Source organism: Aotus nancymaae, unplaced genomic scaffold, assembly GCF_030222135.1.
Source record: "Aotus nancymaae isolate 86718 unplaced genomic scaffold, 86718_ANA_hifiasm-v0.15.2.pri h1tg000019l, whole genome shotgun sequence".
NCBI classification, from domain to species: Eukaryota; Metazoa; Chordata; class Mammalia; order Primates; family Aotidae; genus Aotus; species Aotus nancymaae.
This window is the reverse complement of record NW_026988431.1, coordinates 21,540,013-21,556,410: the sequence shown is the minus strand read 5'-3', so window position 1 is coordinate 21,556,410 and position 16,398 is coordinate 21,540,013. Positions and strand designations below refer to the sequence as shown.

General features: G+C 34.3%; 1 protein-coding gene across 1 annotated transcript in view; it reads left to right on the top strand.

The window, feature by feature from the left end:
• KCNH8 (potassium voltage-gated channel subfamily H member 8) overlaps nt 1-16,398 on the top strand; it is a 341,633-nt gene that overhangs the window by 246,167 nt on the left and 79,068 nt on the right. The gene's annotated exons all lie outside the window — the stretch shown is intronic.

Below are 16,398 nucleotides of genomic sequence, written 5' to 3'. Positions count from 1 at the left end.
GGAAGAGGGAAAAAAGAGAGAAGGAAGAGCTGCAATTTATTGTCATTGCCAAGTTATAGAATTGGTAGAATTTGACACTTTTTAAAAAACTGGTGAAACAACTACTTTTTATTCTTTGGTGATGAGCTTACTGGGATTATTTTAGTAAATTGCTCTATTTAAGTCAATAATTAATTTCAGAGGTATAAATTGGATAATTTAAAAAATCTTTATTTGGCCAACTACTCAATGCATTTTCTTAAGATATTTTGATTTACCATTTTGAACCTCCCATTTTAAGATGTTTTTGTCTTCACTGTCTTGATCCCTAAGGACATTTCTATTTGTGTTTCTTAATACAGAGATTCTCATTAGAATGATAGCAACCTGTATGACTGTTATGTAAAAGATACTTTCAAGAATTTCATTAAACTAATTTAATTTTTAATCAAATTCTTATACAGCAGAGTTAAAAAATTCCTTTATATTTTCTTTTTGATTTTATTAAAATTATTTTTCTCAAGTTCTTTTGGTATAAACTTTATTACCAAAGATCTAATTCACTAATCCATTTTTAAAAGTCCATATCAGATACATGGAGGTTTTGTAGCAACATTTCTATGATGTCCAATTTTGTCAATTTAAATTTTAGCAAGCTAATTTCTGTCAAGAATCTGTTAATCCTTCATCAATTTTGGGTCAGTTACAAATTTTACTCTGAAGTTTTAGCCATTGTGAATTTTATTTTTTATTAGACTAAGTCTAATTTTTTGAATCAATGCTTTCTGTCTTTAATGTTCCTAAAGAATGTATGACCTCAATCAGGTCTTTTTATTTGGAGGACTAACCAATTTTACCATGCTCTGTTTTAAACATATTCAACTGTATTTGCCTCATCACTGCCACTCATGTTTACTAATTGGATGTAATAATTAAAACATGTATTTATTTCTTTGGTCAAGATGCAAAGAACATGAGATAGTACAAATGATGGTAATTAAGTAGAGATGGAAGTCAAATGTCATTGCAATGAAAATAGTTGGGTCACAATACCCTCCCTTTGGATATGTAGACACCTCAGGAAGTCTATGGTTTTGCTAGATGACAGTGATGTCTTGGAAATAGTCATAATATCTTAGTCTCTGTCTACATTTACAGATCATGGTATTTTAACATTTGAATTTCCCAACTGGCATATGTTTATTTGTAGTTATATACATATTTTATAATGAAAATTGTCAATTCATCTTCCAAATCAGAATGTTATCTTATTTTTAAATAATAGTTATTTGTGACAAGTAGAAGACTGCAGAAAAGGTGAAAAAAGAACTGTCATTTTAAGTGGGAACAATACACCAGGCACTGTGCCAGGTGTTTTACAAAATTATTTTCTTCAATGCTCTCAGCAAACAAGAAGGCATTTTTACTTTCATATTTTAGCTGAAAAAGCTGAAACTTAGAGAGATAGCTTATCTAAAGACAAATTATTAAGTAGTGGTGGGGGCTGCAGTTCAAAACATTCTGCAAACCCAAATCCTGTTTTATATGCAAAGCAAGAGTATCTATTCTGTGGTATTTACAATTTAGAAAGACATTCTTTATCATTTAACAAATATTAATTGAGTGCATATTAAGTGCCTCATCCTGAGCTAGACTTGGGAATCAAGTGTATAATAAAGACCATAAGCCCATAAGTTCACGAAGCAGTCAGCCTAGTGTTAACTATAGGCAAATAACCAGAAATTAAAGTGTGTTAAGACCTCCAGTGGGGTGGCAGGTCAAAGGAAGATAGGGCCAAGAGATTGATCAGTTTAAGTAATTGAAATGAAAAATTGATTACCTAGTTTACTGAAAAGTGAGAGGGGATAAAAATACTGCTAAATGAAATCACTGTGGGTGAAAGAATTTTGCAATATCTTGAAAGATCTTTAACAGTGTTTATAAATTGTTATATCATAGTGATGATGATCCACAATGATTAGATATTATCTTAATACCAACATAAGGATTGAAGGCCAGCAACTTGAAATCTTGAGTATAATCTTGCCTAAAGACTGAAAAGCATCTCTCATGATTGTACATTTATTGGGTCAGACTGCATGACCCCAAGATAAACCCTAAAACAAATCCCAAGAGGCTTCTACAGCAGTTTCTCAAAGCCTTGGTATCTTTTGCTTTATTATTTATCTTAAAATTATTTTTTATTTATATTTTTATTTTATTTCAATAGTTTTGGGAGAACAGTTGCGTTTCAGTTACATGAATAAGTTCATTAGTGGTGATTTCTGAGATTTCGGTGCACCCATCACCAAGCAGTGTACAGCATACCTATTGTGTAGCCTTTTATCACTCACTCTCCTTCCACCCTTCCCCTAAGTCCCGAAAGTCCATTAAATCATTCTTATGCCTTAGCATCCTCATAGCTTGATTCTCACTTATAAGTGAGAACATACAATATTTCATTTTCCATTCCTTAGTTACTTCACTTAGAATAGTGGTCTCGAATTCCACGTTGCTGCAAATGCCATTACTTCATTTCTTTTTGTGGCTGAGTAATATTCTATAATGTGCTTGTGTGCATGTGTGCATGCATGTGTGTATCACATTTTCTGTATCCACTCATTGGTTAATGGGCATTTAGGCTGGTTTCATATTTTTGCAACTGCAAATTGTGCTGCTAAAAATATTTGTGTGCAAGTGTCTTTTTTATATAATGACTTATTTTCCTCTGAGTAGATACCCATTAGTGAGATTGCTGGATCAAATGGCAGTTCTACTTTTAGTTCTTTAAGGAATCTCCATGCTGTTTTTCCATAGTGGTTGTACTAGTTTACATTCCCACCAGCAGTGTAAAAGTGTTCCCTTTTCACAACATTTGTGCCAACATCTATTATTTTTTGATTTTTTAAATTATGACCATTTTTGCAGGAGTAAGGTGGTGTCTTATTATAGAATCAATATTATGAAAATGACCATATTAACAAAAGCAATCTACAGATTCAATGCAATTCCCATCAAAACACCATCATTATTCTTCACAGAACTAGAAAAAAACAATTCTAAAATTCATATGGAACTAAAGAAGGTTCCATAGCCAAAGCAAGACTGAGCAAAAAGAACAAATCTGAAGATGTCATATTACCTGATATACTACAAGACTATACTACAAGGCTGTAGATACCAAAACATCCTGATACTGGTATGAAATAGGCATACAGACCAATGGAACAGAACTGAGAACCCAGAAATAAACCCAAATACTTACAGCCAACTGACTTTAGACAAAGCAAACAAAAACATAAAGTGGGGAAAGGACACTCTATTCAACAAATGGTGCTGGGATCATTGACAAGCCACATGTAGAAGAAGGAAACTGGATCCTCATCTCTCACCTTATACAAAAATCAAGAAGGATCAAAGACTTAAATATAAGACCTGAAACCATAAAACTTCTAGAAGATAACATTAGAAGAACTCTTCTAGACATTGGCTTAGGCAAAGAGTTAATGACCAAGAATTCAAAAGCAAATGCAACAAAACAAAAAATAAATAGATTAGACCTAATTAAACTAAAAAGAAAGAAATGATCAGAAGAATGGGAGAAAACACTATCAAACTATGCATCTGACAAAGGACTAATATTCAGAAGCTAAAAGGAACTCAAGCAAATCAACAAGAATAAAAAACAAAAAAAAAGTTGGCAAAGGACATGAATAGACAGTTCTCAAAAGAATATATACAAATGACCAACAAACATATTAAAAAGTCTCTTAAAATTATTTCTAAAATTAAAAATGTGCATTGTTTTTTGCATTTTGAGTATTTCAAAATAAAGTTGAATGAAATCCCTGATTCTAGGAAGAATTATACTAAATCCATCCTCACATTATTTGTGGTTTCCCTGCTCTACACACACACACACACACACACACACACACACACACACACACACACACACACACACGAAGAGAATGAGTTAGCCATTATATTAAATATCAGTTCAAACCCAGCTTTTCTTATGGTTTCTGTTTTTAATACCTTGGAAGAAAAGAAAAACATTTGAAGTTTGAAAACTTGTAGGTTACATATACTTTACATGACTTCTCATTCTGTACCCTTAACTTTAGCCAATTCACATGAATTTTTTCCCATAAATGCCTTATATTTACCCAACCTAGTGATTATTATTCATGTCCTTTCAACCATCCTAAATGTACTTTATCGCCATCTCTGTTCATCCAAATTCTACTCATTCTGTACAGTACAATTTGTATATTTCCCTTCTACTTTAAACTCTTTCTGGTTGCTCCAGCTAGAAGTACTTAGTTCAGTCAACGTTATGTTGCCTTGTTTACACTTGTGTTAGAATTTCCCCAATAGATTGCAAGACAATAAAGACCTTTCTCCCTTATTTTTGTATCTCACACAGCAACCTGAACATTGTGCATGGTCACTAAATATTTTTTAAGTGAGAAAATTTTTAATTATCTAATTAGGGTCTAGAGACTAACAGAGAGATGGACTCAATGAAGGTAATGTTTTAGTCCTCTGATTCATGGAAAGTCTCCCCTTCATTACTCGTGGAAGGAAATGCAAAGGGAACTGGTCTGAAGGTAAACTTGACTGGGAACAGGATAGGAGAACAGAACATTCAGGAATCAAATCTTGTCATGAAGGGGCAATTGCTGGCAAAAACAAAACAACAAAACAACATGGACTTTGTTCAGTTCAGTTCTAGTACAAAAATGTCAAAGATAGACTTTGACAATCTGCAGAATATTCAGAAAAGGAAAAGCAGGCACAGGAATTAGTGTCATATGACCTTGAAAAAGACTACCACATAGAGGAGATGAGGTTGGAGCTGAGGTGTTGACAATTTTAAACACTGAAAATTGCTGTAATATTACCTAAAAGAGTAGAAATAGGGCCAGAGAATGGAGAAGAAATGGAGGCAGATTTGGACTTAACAACAGACTTTAAACGTGTCAGGACTGTGACAATGAGAATCATGTGTTCTTGGATTCTTAGCTCTTGTGAAATCTGGAGCCAAACTCTGCCTTCCACAAAGGCCTGGGAGAGCCAGAGCCCTGGCTTCTGAGCTTCTCCCTCAGAATCCCTGATGCTGCTCCCTCAGTCCTGCTGCGCTATGCTCCTGCTGTGCTCTGGTGTTCCTGGACTTCCCTATTCCCATTGTTGCTGTGCCTCTTGCACAGCAAGATGTACTTCTGGTGCATGGCCAAAGTTGGAGAGTTCTTTCCTTGAGGGACACCTGTAAAACTTGCACATGGAAATTAAAACATGCTTCCCAAAATCTGAGTTTCTTGAAAATACCATCCAATGACATATAATGAAGACATTTTTCGAGATTGGTAGGGCAAGACTTAGGCAAGTGTGTACGTTAAATTTCTGTTAGCTTGTATGGTTTTGATATCCCCACACCTCTCAGGTAGGTATGCATGTTGGGGCCCCTGATGTTCCCTGCACCAGAAATAACTTTCTGATCATCATAATTTTCTCAAAATTAATATGATATACAAGGATATAAAGTAAATTTGGTTTCACCATAGATAGCCAGGGGCTAGATGTTATTTGACTGAATGTTGTAAGTTTAAATATTAGAGTGGATGGCCGCTGAGTTTGCTGTTAGCCTCATAACTGAGTGATATGATATGGTCTTGAACAATAGGGGAGGTTGAACACACAAAACTGTGACTTTGCTTCTTGGTAATCAGCCACTTCAGTCCCATTCTCCTTTCCACTTTTGCCTACTTTTAAACAAAAAATATCATTGCTCTTGATCCTCTGACATTTGCCCCTTTTATCCTATATGTTTGCTTTTTAGTCAGTAAGTATTTCCTTCTTCATGCAATGTATCTCTTTCTCCTTTCCGAAATCTCCTTTCCTTTCCCTTTTGTCTTGAGTTGGTGATTCACATTTATTCATGATTTTGATTAATAAAATGTCTCGTCTCATATAATAAGTGTCACAGGGCAAAGCACCAGAGGATGCCAATGGACATGGCCAGGAACAGAAACATAAAAAAGTTATGCCAAAGGGGTAAGCAGTCTCTATCTTTAAAAGAAGATGAGTTAGATCTAGATATCGACTAGTCATATCCTTCAGTGTTTAAAGGATATTGGCCCATCGTTCTGGCAGTGCTTTAAAACAAACAAACCACGAAAAAAAAAAAACCACCATTGTCAATTCTAGTTAGGTTTATCTATTTAAAACTAGATACTGTACTTTGGTTAAAATGTGAATTAAACCAGCTTTTGTGTGCCATACTGGAGCCTAAACCACCTTTCATCCTTCTTTCCATTGTTTTAAATCCACTGAAAAGACATTATAATTGCCAAATAATAGATTTCTAAACAGATAGTTGGTGTAAGTGAAATTAGAAGTCAAATGTCAATCAATGGTATGGTTAAAATGTGATTTGAAGTTCTTAGTTTATTCAATATTTTTGATAAGGTCCAAGAAATTACATAGGAAAATGGGTTCTTGTAAACAAAAGTTATGAGATTATCAATTTCTTCACAGCATAGGTATAACCTATGTCAATATCTTGCAAAGTTCACAAGACAGTAAGCAAAAGTTCTATACCTGGAAAATGAACCATTGAGAAGATGCTGAGAGTTCAATCTGTGGTTCCAAAATGTTTTTCTGTTACCAAAATCTTTTCATACACAGAAAAGTAACATACCCTCCCACCAACTGCCTTTGGAATAATAGCTAGAGCTTCTGGGAGAAGGGGTGGGTAAGTGTTCAGAGCAATTTTCATGCTCAAGGTCTGCAGTAGGTAGATAGTAGACAACATGAGAAATTCCTATTTGCAGGTGGAAGAAAACAGCACTTAGAGAGAAAAATCTACTGGGGTAGCCATTTCTATGAAATCAATCAGAAGTTCATTAATATCAAAACCTTGACTAATAAGAAGGATCAGGAGGTAGGAGCATATTAAAAAGTGTAATGACTTTCAATTCAGACAAACCCAGATTCAAAACCTGGTCCTTCTCCCTAACAGATGTCCACCCTTGGTTATGTTTTGTTTTAACCTTCTTAAGTACCAATATTTTAATATCAACAGTTCAGATTGTAACACATTGTTCTTAGAGTTGTAAGAAATGAAATTACATGATGTAGGATTCAATTAAATACTATATAAAGTACTTAGCACATTAGGTCATGGTGTCCTGCACAAATACACAAAAAAGATTATTACAACATACTATTTTTATCATAAGCAATCAAGTAACAGCAAAATAAATCAATGCCAGAAAATATTCAGACTCTATGTCTTAACCATTTAATGTCTTCAGTATCTAATAAGGAAAGTGTCATTTGTAAATATGAATGATGTAAGATCTTTGATTTCTAAGAATGATACAATTGTGTACATTACTTTCTCCTTATGGAATTGGGATGCTGAATTGATATTTTATATAGGGTTAGCAATCCATAAATTGCTTTGGGCAGTATGGTTTTTAATAATGAAGGATTTTTGAAGTCTGCATAATTTTCAGTACAACAGAAATCCCATATTCCTTTAAAACAACAGCAGCAGTGATAATAAAAGTATTATATTGAGTGCTTGCTACATGTAATACTGCATTCTGCTAAGCACTTTATGTGAATCATGTCACTTATCCTCACAACAGTCTATGAAGTGAGTCACTATCATATTCTCCATTTTAGTGAGAACACTGAGAGAAGAAGAGTAAGTAAACTTACATTACATGACCACTAAGAGACAGAACTAAGACATAAAAAAGTCAGGCAACATAATTCCAAGACAAGATTGCTTATGCAATATTCCTATGCTGCATTGCTTGCCTTCTGAGTTATCAAGGTTTACTGCATTACCTAGGTCTGACACATTTCTCTGTACTCACATTTCTCTTCCGCATTTCGCTGTATTTCTTGTTCTCTTGTGTGTTGTCTCTCTGCATTCTTTCTACTTCTTATTTTTCAAAATGACTGTGCCCCCGCTATAGGTCTCTCCAAGACAATGTCATTGCCCTGTGTTTACTTCAAAGCCAATCGCTTCACCACACACTGGCTGAAAACTTATTTTGGAATGTTCATGCAAACTCCCACTACCTATTGTTTTTCACACCTATCAAGCCATGAAACAAAGTTACTTTTACGTTTTTAAATGCACATGAGTCAGAATTCACTCTTCTAACAAAACTTGACACCTCAAAATTGGTGTTTCCTTTTGAGACTTGGACATTTCCTAGAAACACGAATAAAACTCTTTTAGAACAGTTTCTTAACTTTTAAGTTTAGAAGTACAAACACAGGTTTGTTACATAGGTAAACTTGTTTCATGTGAGTTTTTGTACAGATTATTTCATCACGTAGACATTAAGCCTAGTATCCATTAATTGATTTTCCTGATTATCTACCTCTTCCCACCTTCTGCCCTCTGAAAGGCTCCAGTGTGTGTTGTTCTCCTCCCTGTGTCCATGTGTTCTCATCATTTAGCTCCCACTTATAAGTGAGAACACACAGTATTTGGTTTTCTGTTCCCGCGTTAATTTGCTAAGGGTAGTACCCTCCAGCTCCATCCATGTTCCCACAAAAGACTTCATCTTGTTTTTTTTATGGCTGCATAGTATTCCATGGTGTATATCTATCACATTTTCTTTATCCAGTCTGTCATTAATGGCCATTTAGGTTGATTTCATGTCTTCGCTATTGTGAATAGTGCTGCAATGAACATATGCATGCATGTGTCTTTATAATAGAATGATTTATATTCCTCTGGGTACATACCCAGAATAGTGCTGCAATGAACATATGCATGCATGTGTCTTTATAATAGAATGATTTATATTCCTCTGGGTACATACCCAGTAATGGGATTAATGGGTCGAATGGTATTTCTGTTTAATCTATCTAGACTTAATTTTTGTATATGGTGTAGGGAAGTGGTCCAATTTCAATCTTCTGCATATGGCTAGTCTGTTATCCCAGCACCATTTGTTAAATAGGGAATCATTTCCTCATTACTTGTTTTTGTCAAGTTTGTCAAACATCAGATAGTTGTAGGTGTGTGATCTTATTTCTGGATTCTCTATTCTGTTCCATTACTCTATGTGCCTGTTCTTGTACCAGTACCATGCTCTATTGGTTACTGCAGCCTTGAAACATACTTTGAAGTTGGGTAGCATGATACCTCCAGCTTTGGGTTTTTTTTTTTTTCCTTTGGATTGTCTTGGCTATTCAGGCCCTTTTTTGGTTACACATTAATTTAAAAATAGTTTTCTTTTAGTTCTGTGAAGAATGTCATTGGTAGTTTAATAGGAGTAGCATTGAATCTATAAATTGCTTTGGGCAGTATGGCCATTTTAATAGTATTCATTCTTTTTATGCCTGAGCATAGAATGCTTTTCCATTTGTTTGTGTTATTTGATTTTCTTGAGCAGTGTTTTGTAGTTCTTCTTGTAGAGATCTCTCATCTCTCTAGTTAGCTGTATTCCTAGGTATTTTATTGTGAATGGGAGTTAGTTTGCAATTTGGTTCTCAGGTTGACCATTGTTGATGAATAGAAATGCTAGTGATTTTTGCACATTTATTTTGTATCCTGAGACTTTGCTGAAGTTGTATATCAGCTTAAGCAGCTTTTGGGCTGAGACAATGGGATTTTCTGGATATAGATTTATGTCATATGCAAACAGAGACAGTTTGACTTCCTTTCTATTTGAATATGCTTTCTTTCTTTCTCTTGTCTGATAGCCCTGACCAGAACTTCCAATAATATGTTGAATAGGATTGGTGAGAGAGAGCATCCTTGTCTTTTGCCAGTTTTCAAGGGGAATGCTTCCAGCTTTTAGCCATTAAGCATGATGTTGGCTGTGGGTTTGTCATATGTGGCTCTTATTATTTTGAGGTATGTTCCTTCAATACCTAGTTTATTGAGTTTTTAACATGAAGGGATGATGAAATTCATCAAAAGCCTTTTCTGTATCTATTAATGGCCTGGTTTTTGTCTTATGTTTATGTAATGCATCACATTTACTGATTTGTGTACATTGAACCAACCTTGCATCTCTGGCATGAAGACGACTTGATTGTGGTGGATAAGCTTTTTGATGTGCTGCTGGATTCAGTTTGCTAGTATTTTGTTGAGGGTTTTTGCACTGATAATCATCAAGGGTATTGGCCTGAAGTTTCCTTTCTTTTTTGTACCTCTGCCAGGTTTTGGAATCAGGATAATGCTGGCCTCATAGAATGAGTTAGAAAGTAGTCCCTTCTTTTCAATTTTTGGGAATACTTTCAGTAGTAATGGTACCAGCTCTTCTTTGCACAACTGGTAGACTTCAGCTAGAAATATGTGTGGTCCTTGATTGTTGTTTTTTGTTTTTGTTTTAGTTGGTAGGCTATTTATTACTGCCTCAATTTCAGAATTAGTTATTAACCTGTTCAGAGATTTAATTTCTTTCTGTTTCAATCTTGGGAGGGTGTATATGTCCAGAAATTTATCCATTTCTTCTAAATTTTCTAGTTTATGTGCATAGAGGTGTTTATAATATTATCTTATGGTTGTTTTTCCGTGGGGCCAGTGGTAATATCACCCTTATCATTTCTGATTGTGTCTATTTGAATCTTCTTCATTAGTCTAGCTAGTGGTCTATTTTAGTTTTTCCAAAAACCAGCTCCTGGATTCATTGATCTTTTGAATGAATCTCCTCATTATTTCTATCTCCTTCTGTTCAACTCTGATTTTTGTTATTTCTTAACTTCCGCTAGTTTTGGGATTTGTTTGCTCTCAGTAGAACAGTTTCAATACCAAGCAAAGGTAAACAAAATCCAGTGAACTTTTTAACAGGTTATTTGTATACAATATTCAAACATATTTTGTGGTCTAATTTATTTTACAGTTACTTTTATGATTGAGATATTAGAAAATGCATCCCCCTCCAATATTTTTGGAAAAAAATGTAATTAGAATTTTCTTTTGAAGTTTTGCGAACCAGGGAAACTTGAGATTCCTTTTCAATAGATGGCAAAACCCTATCATTTTAAGTTAAATGGCTGCCAGGAAACTACCAAAAACAGTTGAGAAATGATGTACAAATTTGAGATGAGACCTGTCACTTCATTTTTCCTCTCTAGCTTTTCAGCAGCCTGAAACTTTGAGAGAAAAGAGAAGACAAGAAGGAAATTTGGGGCAGATAATTAATGTAAACTTTAGCATATCAATAATAAAATAATTTGGCTGGACTTAATTACTTTTATCCCAAATTGTCTTCCTAAAACATGTTTTTGTTGTGATTAATGCAAGTGATGAGTACTTTCAATTAAGATTTTCTCACCGACTAAAAAGGTTTGTTTATAAATGATACTCTGAGCTCAGGCACAAATGTGTGTCCCACAAAGACAGAAACTCTAGAGTTTCTGTTTAAGCCATGAGAAACTCTAGAGTAACTATCCATGAAATAAATGCCCATGTTGAGGCACAGATCTGAAAGCATTTTGAATTATAAGTATTTTATGTAAGAAGGTTAAATGCAGTGGTCCATAGCTTATGTTCTGCCAACTTAACCATGAGCCTAATCTTTGTTACACTTTTTTCTATTGTTAGCTGAGACTTAAGAGGCATTTGGAAGCGCCCCAGTTAGCTGGAAACAGATGGCCTGTTCTTTTCCTTCTTAGAATTAACCATAGAGCTCTATAGTAACTGCTCAACTATGGCTTCAGATTGTTTAGGGTTTTTTCGTTTGCTTGTATTTTGGTTTTTGTTTTTTGTTTTTTTGTACATGTGATAGTGACCTATTTTAGCAGTTTACAATGCTGTACAGTCTTTCAATTAATTATTGCTTAAGTGAAATGCTATACTTTAGTAATCAATGTTCAAAATGTTCCTATCATACAAACTTTTCAACTTTTATGAGACTACAATGAACTGGCAACCTCTGGACTGGTTTAGCACAGGTGGCACATTTTTTTCTTGACAGTACTAACAATATATAATATTGCTTGCTCTGGAACGTTGTTCAGCAATGGAAAAAGAGCACAAATGATACATGAGAATGTGAAAATCTTCCATCTTTACCTCATCAATATTTGCTGATAGATCTTCCCTCAAATAATTAAAACAAATGAAAGATAAATTCAAAAGTCATATTTTATAACACAGAATTTTGCTTTTAAAAAAAAAGGTCAATCATTTGTGAAGAAGCTGTAAATTACAGAATATTATTTCACATAATATTCTGTAAATTACAGATTATTTAATTCTGTAAATTACAGAATATTATTTCACAAAATCCTAGCTGTGAAAGCAAACCTAGAGGTTACTCAATCCAATCACTTCATGTTTTAGTTTAAAAAATGGAATTCTATGAAGGCTCACAGAGCTACTCAATTAGTAACAAGACCAAGAGTAGGATCCCAATGGAGCAATAGAGATGAAATCTCAAGCTTTTCTCTGATATTTCGTTTTACTCAGTATTTGTAGCAGTAATACTTCACCAATAACCCCCCACCTCCATCTCCCTTTCACAGACATAAAGACACGCACACACACACAGACTTCTGAAACTTAACCTGACATCTCTCAGTCACTTCTGCAGCTGAGTATTCCCATGCTTCAGGCTCTTGCTTAGGAGGCTGAAGAGGGCAGAGAAGCTCTCATGTTGTCCCCCATCATAATCATTTTCTTCCAGTGCTCTGACTCTCCCATCAAACTGCTTGCTACCTTTTGCATCACAAAAATCAATGCTTTTCCACCTCCTACCCTAATGAAGTCCACAAGGATGATTAAGTGGATCTTCAGAATTGTGGAGAGAGGGGAAACAAATGTTATTTTATATGCTTGAAATTTGCATTTGACACTTCTTAATTACTGTTAAAATAATATTCAGATTCTACCAAGGTATGCTATGTTTATATTGTAGATTGCATTTGGATAATTCTATTTTCTCTGGTATGATGTGCTTTTGGGACACATTTTTCCACTAAAGTGGGAAGTACGCACTTATTTAATAATGATCTCAACACAGCAGAATTTAAAATCATAATTTGAAATGATCTTTTGTACAGCATCAAGAGATAACTATACAAATGAACTCTTGTATAGCTAATAATGTATTTGAAGCTTGAAAACTGCTAAGAGTAAATCTTAAATGTTCTCTGCACACACACAAAAAGATAACAATGTGAGTTGATGGATATGTTACTGGGCTTGATGTTGGTAATCATTTCATAACATATATCAAAATATGTAATACACTATAAATATATAAAATTTGTATTTATTAATTATATCCCAATAAAACTGAAAAAAAAATCAAAATATGCCCAAAAGACCACTGGAGGAAAAAAATACAACAAAATGATTACCTCTGCGTTAAAATTCTGATCATGCCACTTTGAACAAGTTATTGAATGTCTCTGAGCCTTATTTTTCACCTCTTTAGAGATAACAATTCCTAAGTCTTTGTGATTATTAATGAAATAATGAATCGAAATATGGACTGTAATTGTATCTATTCCATAGGGTTAGTACACATAAATGAGATGGGATGTACCATTTTAGCAGAGTATCTAGAGCACGAGTAGCACTTAGGAAAATGTTAACGGTGTGCTAACCTGCTGACAAGGAAACCCTCATGTGCTGCTAGCTAACTTCTTTTACAACATGGCTCATTCATACCAAATTAAGTAAAACACCATTTTGAATTATAGGTGTGATTAAGTACTTGCTAATTATTTCTCCCCTTTTCTCTCCACACACATCGTTGAGCAAACATCTGAATCTGATTTCACAAGCTTATCTTTTACCAGGTGTTTTTTCATATTATGGAAGTATTTTACATAACCACAGAGATTCTCCATAGGTTTTTCTTAAATAACATGCTCACATTCCTTATATTAAACCTAAAATATCTATTAATTCACCAAATGCTAACATAAATCAGACTTTTTAGGAATACATCTGTTGTATAAAACAGATCATACCTGTACACATTGTGAATGAACACATATAAATAGTAAACCAAAGTATATTGTTGTAGGAAATCTAAAGAGTAAAATAATGAACTCCTATTTAGAGTTAAAAGTATGTAATTAAGCAAAATACTGGGTCTATGGTTAGTATGCAATGAAAAATACACCATTGAATTATGCTAATGATAAACTCTTCTAGGAATGATTCTTAAGGGCCATTGTCTTTGAAACTGATTATTTATTTCATAAATCTATTTTATTCATGAAATGTATTTTACTGAGATTTTATGATATCTTTTGTTTTTATCATAAGTCAATGTATTAAGTATATTTAGATTCTACTTTATGTTGTATATTCTTTTTTCTTTGATATGTTCTTTAGGAAAAAGAAATTTGAGTAGAAACAGACTGTTCTAGGACATTCTTTCTTTTAGACACATGAGTTTCTCCAGCATAAAAAATGATTGGATTCCAAATTGGTTAAATTGCTTCTTCTGTAACAGTACAGTGACATGTTGTCTTGTTACAGTGGAACATGTGCTCTCATTTCAGAAGAGCTGTTCTGTGAAAAAGTTTTATTTGGCCCACATAGCCAATTCCCGAATTTGTGGGTGTTACCTACTTTCCGTGTTACCAGTTTTTTTCATCATCATTATTGCCTCTGCTTCATTAGCTGTAACACAGTTTAGGGCAACCCTTTTAAAGAATGAGATGTTTCTCAAAATAGACAAAACAGTTGACTAGACAGAAAAGAGATATCAACAAAATTAGATCTGTTGTCTGTGTGTTGCTCCCTGAACCACTTCAGAGACACATCATCTCACACATGTGTAAATGAACAAACATTGAGGAAGCATATCATCTGTGCATTCCAACACAAACCTTTATCCTATTTTAAGAAAAGTAAATGATATGCGAAATGATTTTGTTCAGAGCATACAGGACCAAAACAACGAAATAAATTATCGGTTTGGACCGTGTGAGCTCTCTTTAGCAAGACTTCTAGGTGTTTCTGATGCAAGCTAAAGGTTGAAAAACACTCTGTAGAAACGCAGAAAGTATAAGGCACAGTTCTTGCCCCTAAGCACTTCTCCTTGGTCTCAAGGAATTCTCATCTGCTTCAAATGTGCATTTTAATTACCTAGCACCGTTTTATAATCTATAAGCTTAGTTGATAGTGATAATATTATTACTGTTTAAGAGTGCAATGCGTTTTCACCTCTTGAGCAGCCATTCAATGAAATGTTTATTAGAAACTAGTAGTATCCATTACAAAAAGCCTTATGAACATTATGAGTTGAGCTGCATTGATATTGTTTGTTGCAACACATACACAGAGAGAAGGAGAGAATCATAAAATATAAAATCTTGAGGGACACATATAAAATCTTAAAGGACAAACATTTTCAATAAAAAATTTCAGGGCCGGACGCAGTGGCTCAAGCCTGTAATCCCAGCACTTTGGGAGGCTGAGGCGGGTGGATCACGAGGTCAAGAGATCGAGACCATCCTGGTCAACATGGTGAAACCCTGTCTCTACTAATACAAAAAATTAGCTGGGCATGGTGGCGCGTGCCTGTAATCCCAGCTACTCAGGAGGCTGAGGCAGGAGAATTGCCTGAACCCAGGAGGCGAAGGTTGCGATGAGCCGAGATCGCGCCATTGCACTCCAGCCTGGGTAACAAGAGCGAAACTCCATCTCAAAAAAAAAAAAAAAAAAAAAAAAAAAAAAAAAAAAAAATTCAAAGTATTTTTTGTGTTGTGTTTAAATTCTAGATAATAGTATTAAGATGATACCTGCTATCTTCTCATGTTTGTTAATATAAGTTGTTTACAGCTTTCTGACAGTATAATATATAATTAGCTATATATTTATAAAGCATTTGATAAATTTGCACACATATATACATAGTATCATAAAAGAGTGTGTAGATGGGCGTTCAGTTCTAATAGATTGCAAGTATTCATTACTTGTACAAGTTTTCCCCCTTCCAACCCTAATTTCAGAATGGGGCTGCAGAACAAGCTACCTGAGTAAAGTAACATGAACTGAGATTTGTAAGACAACTGGATACAGCCCCAAGTGAATACAAAGGGGAAGAGTTTTACATAATGGAAATAAAGTCCATCTCACCTAGACTTCTCACCTCTGACGTCTAGACTCAGGGCTGTTGTAATTTATCATCACGTTGTGCTTTGAAATATTTACTCAATCTTTTTGTTTCCTATAATTCCAAATGAGATGAGCTTAACAGGACAAGTGAAATAAACAACACTGTTTCTGAGAGTAGCCATCCTTGCAGTTTGTTTCTTGCATTAGAGTAACTTGTTTAGCTTTGACCATCAATCCAGTCAGGAATTCATATTTATATGCTGTGTGTATTATAGAGAACAGCATGAGTAAAATTATATTTTCACTTTTATAGAATGAAATCTAATAGCTTGCCTTTAATTTCCATTTTA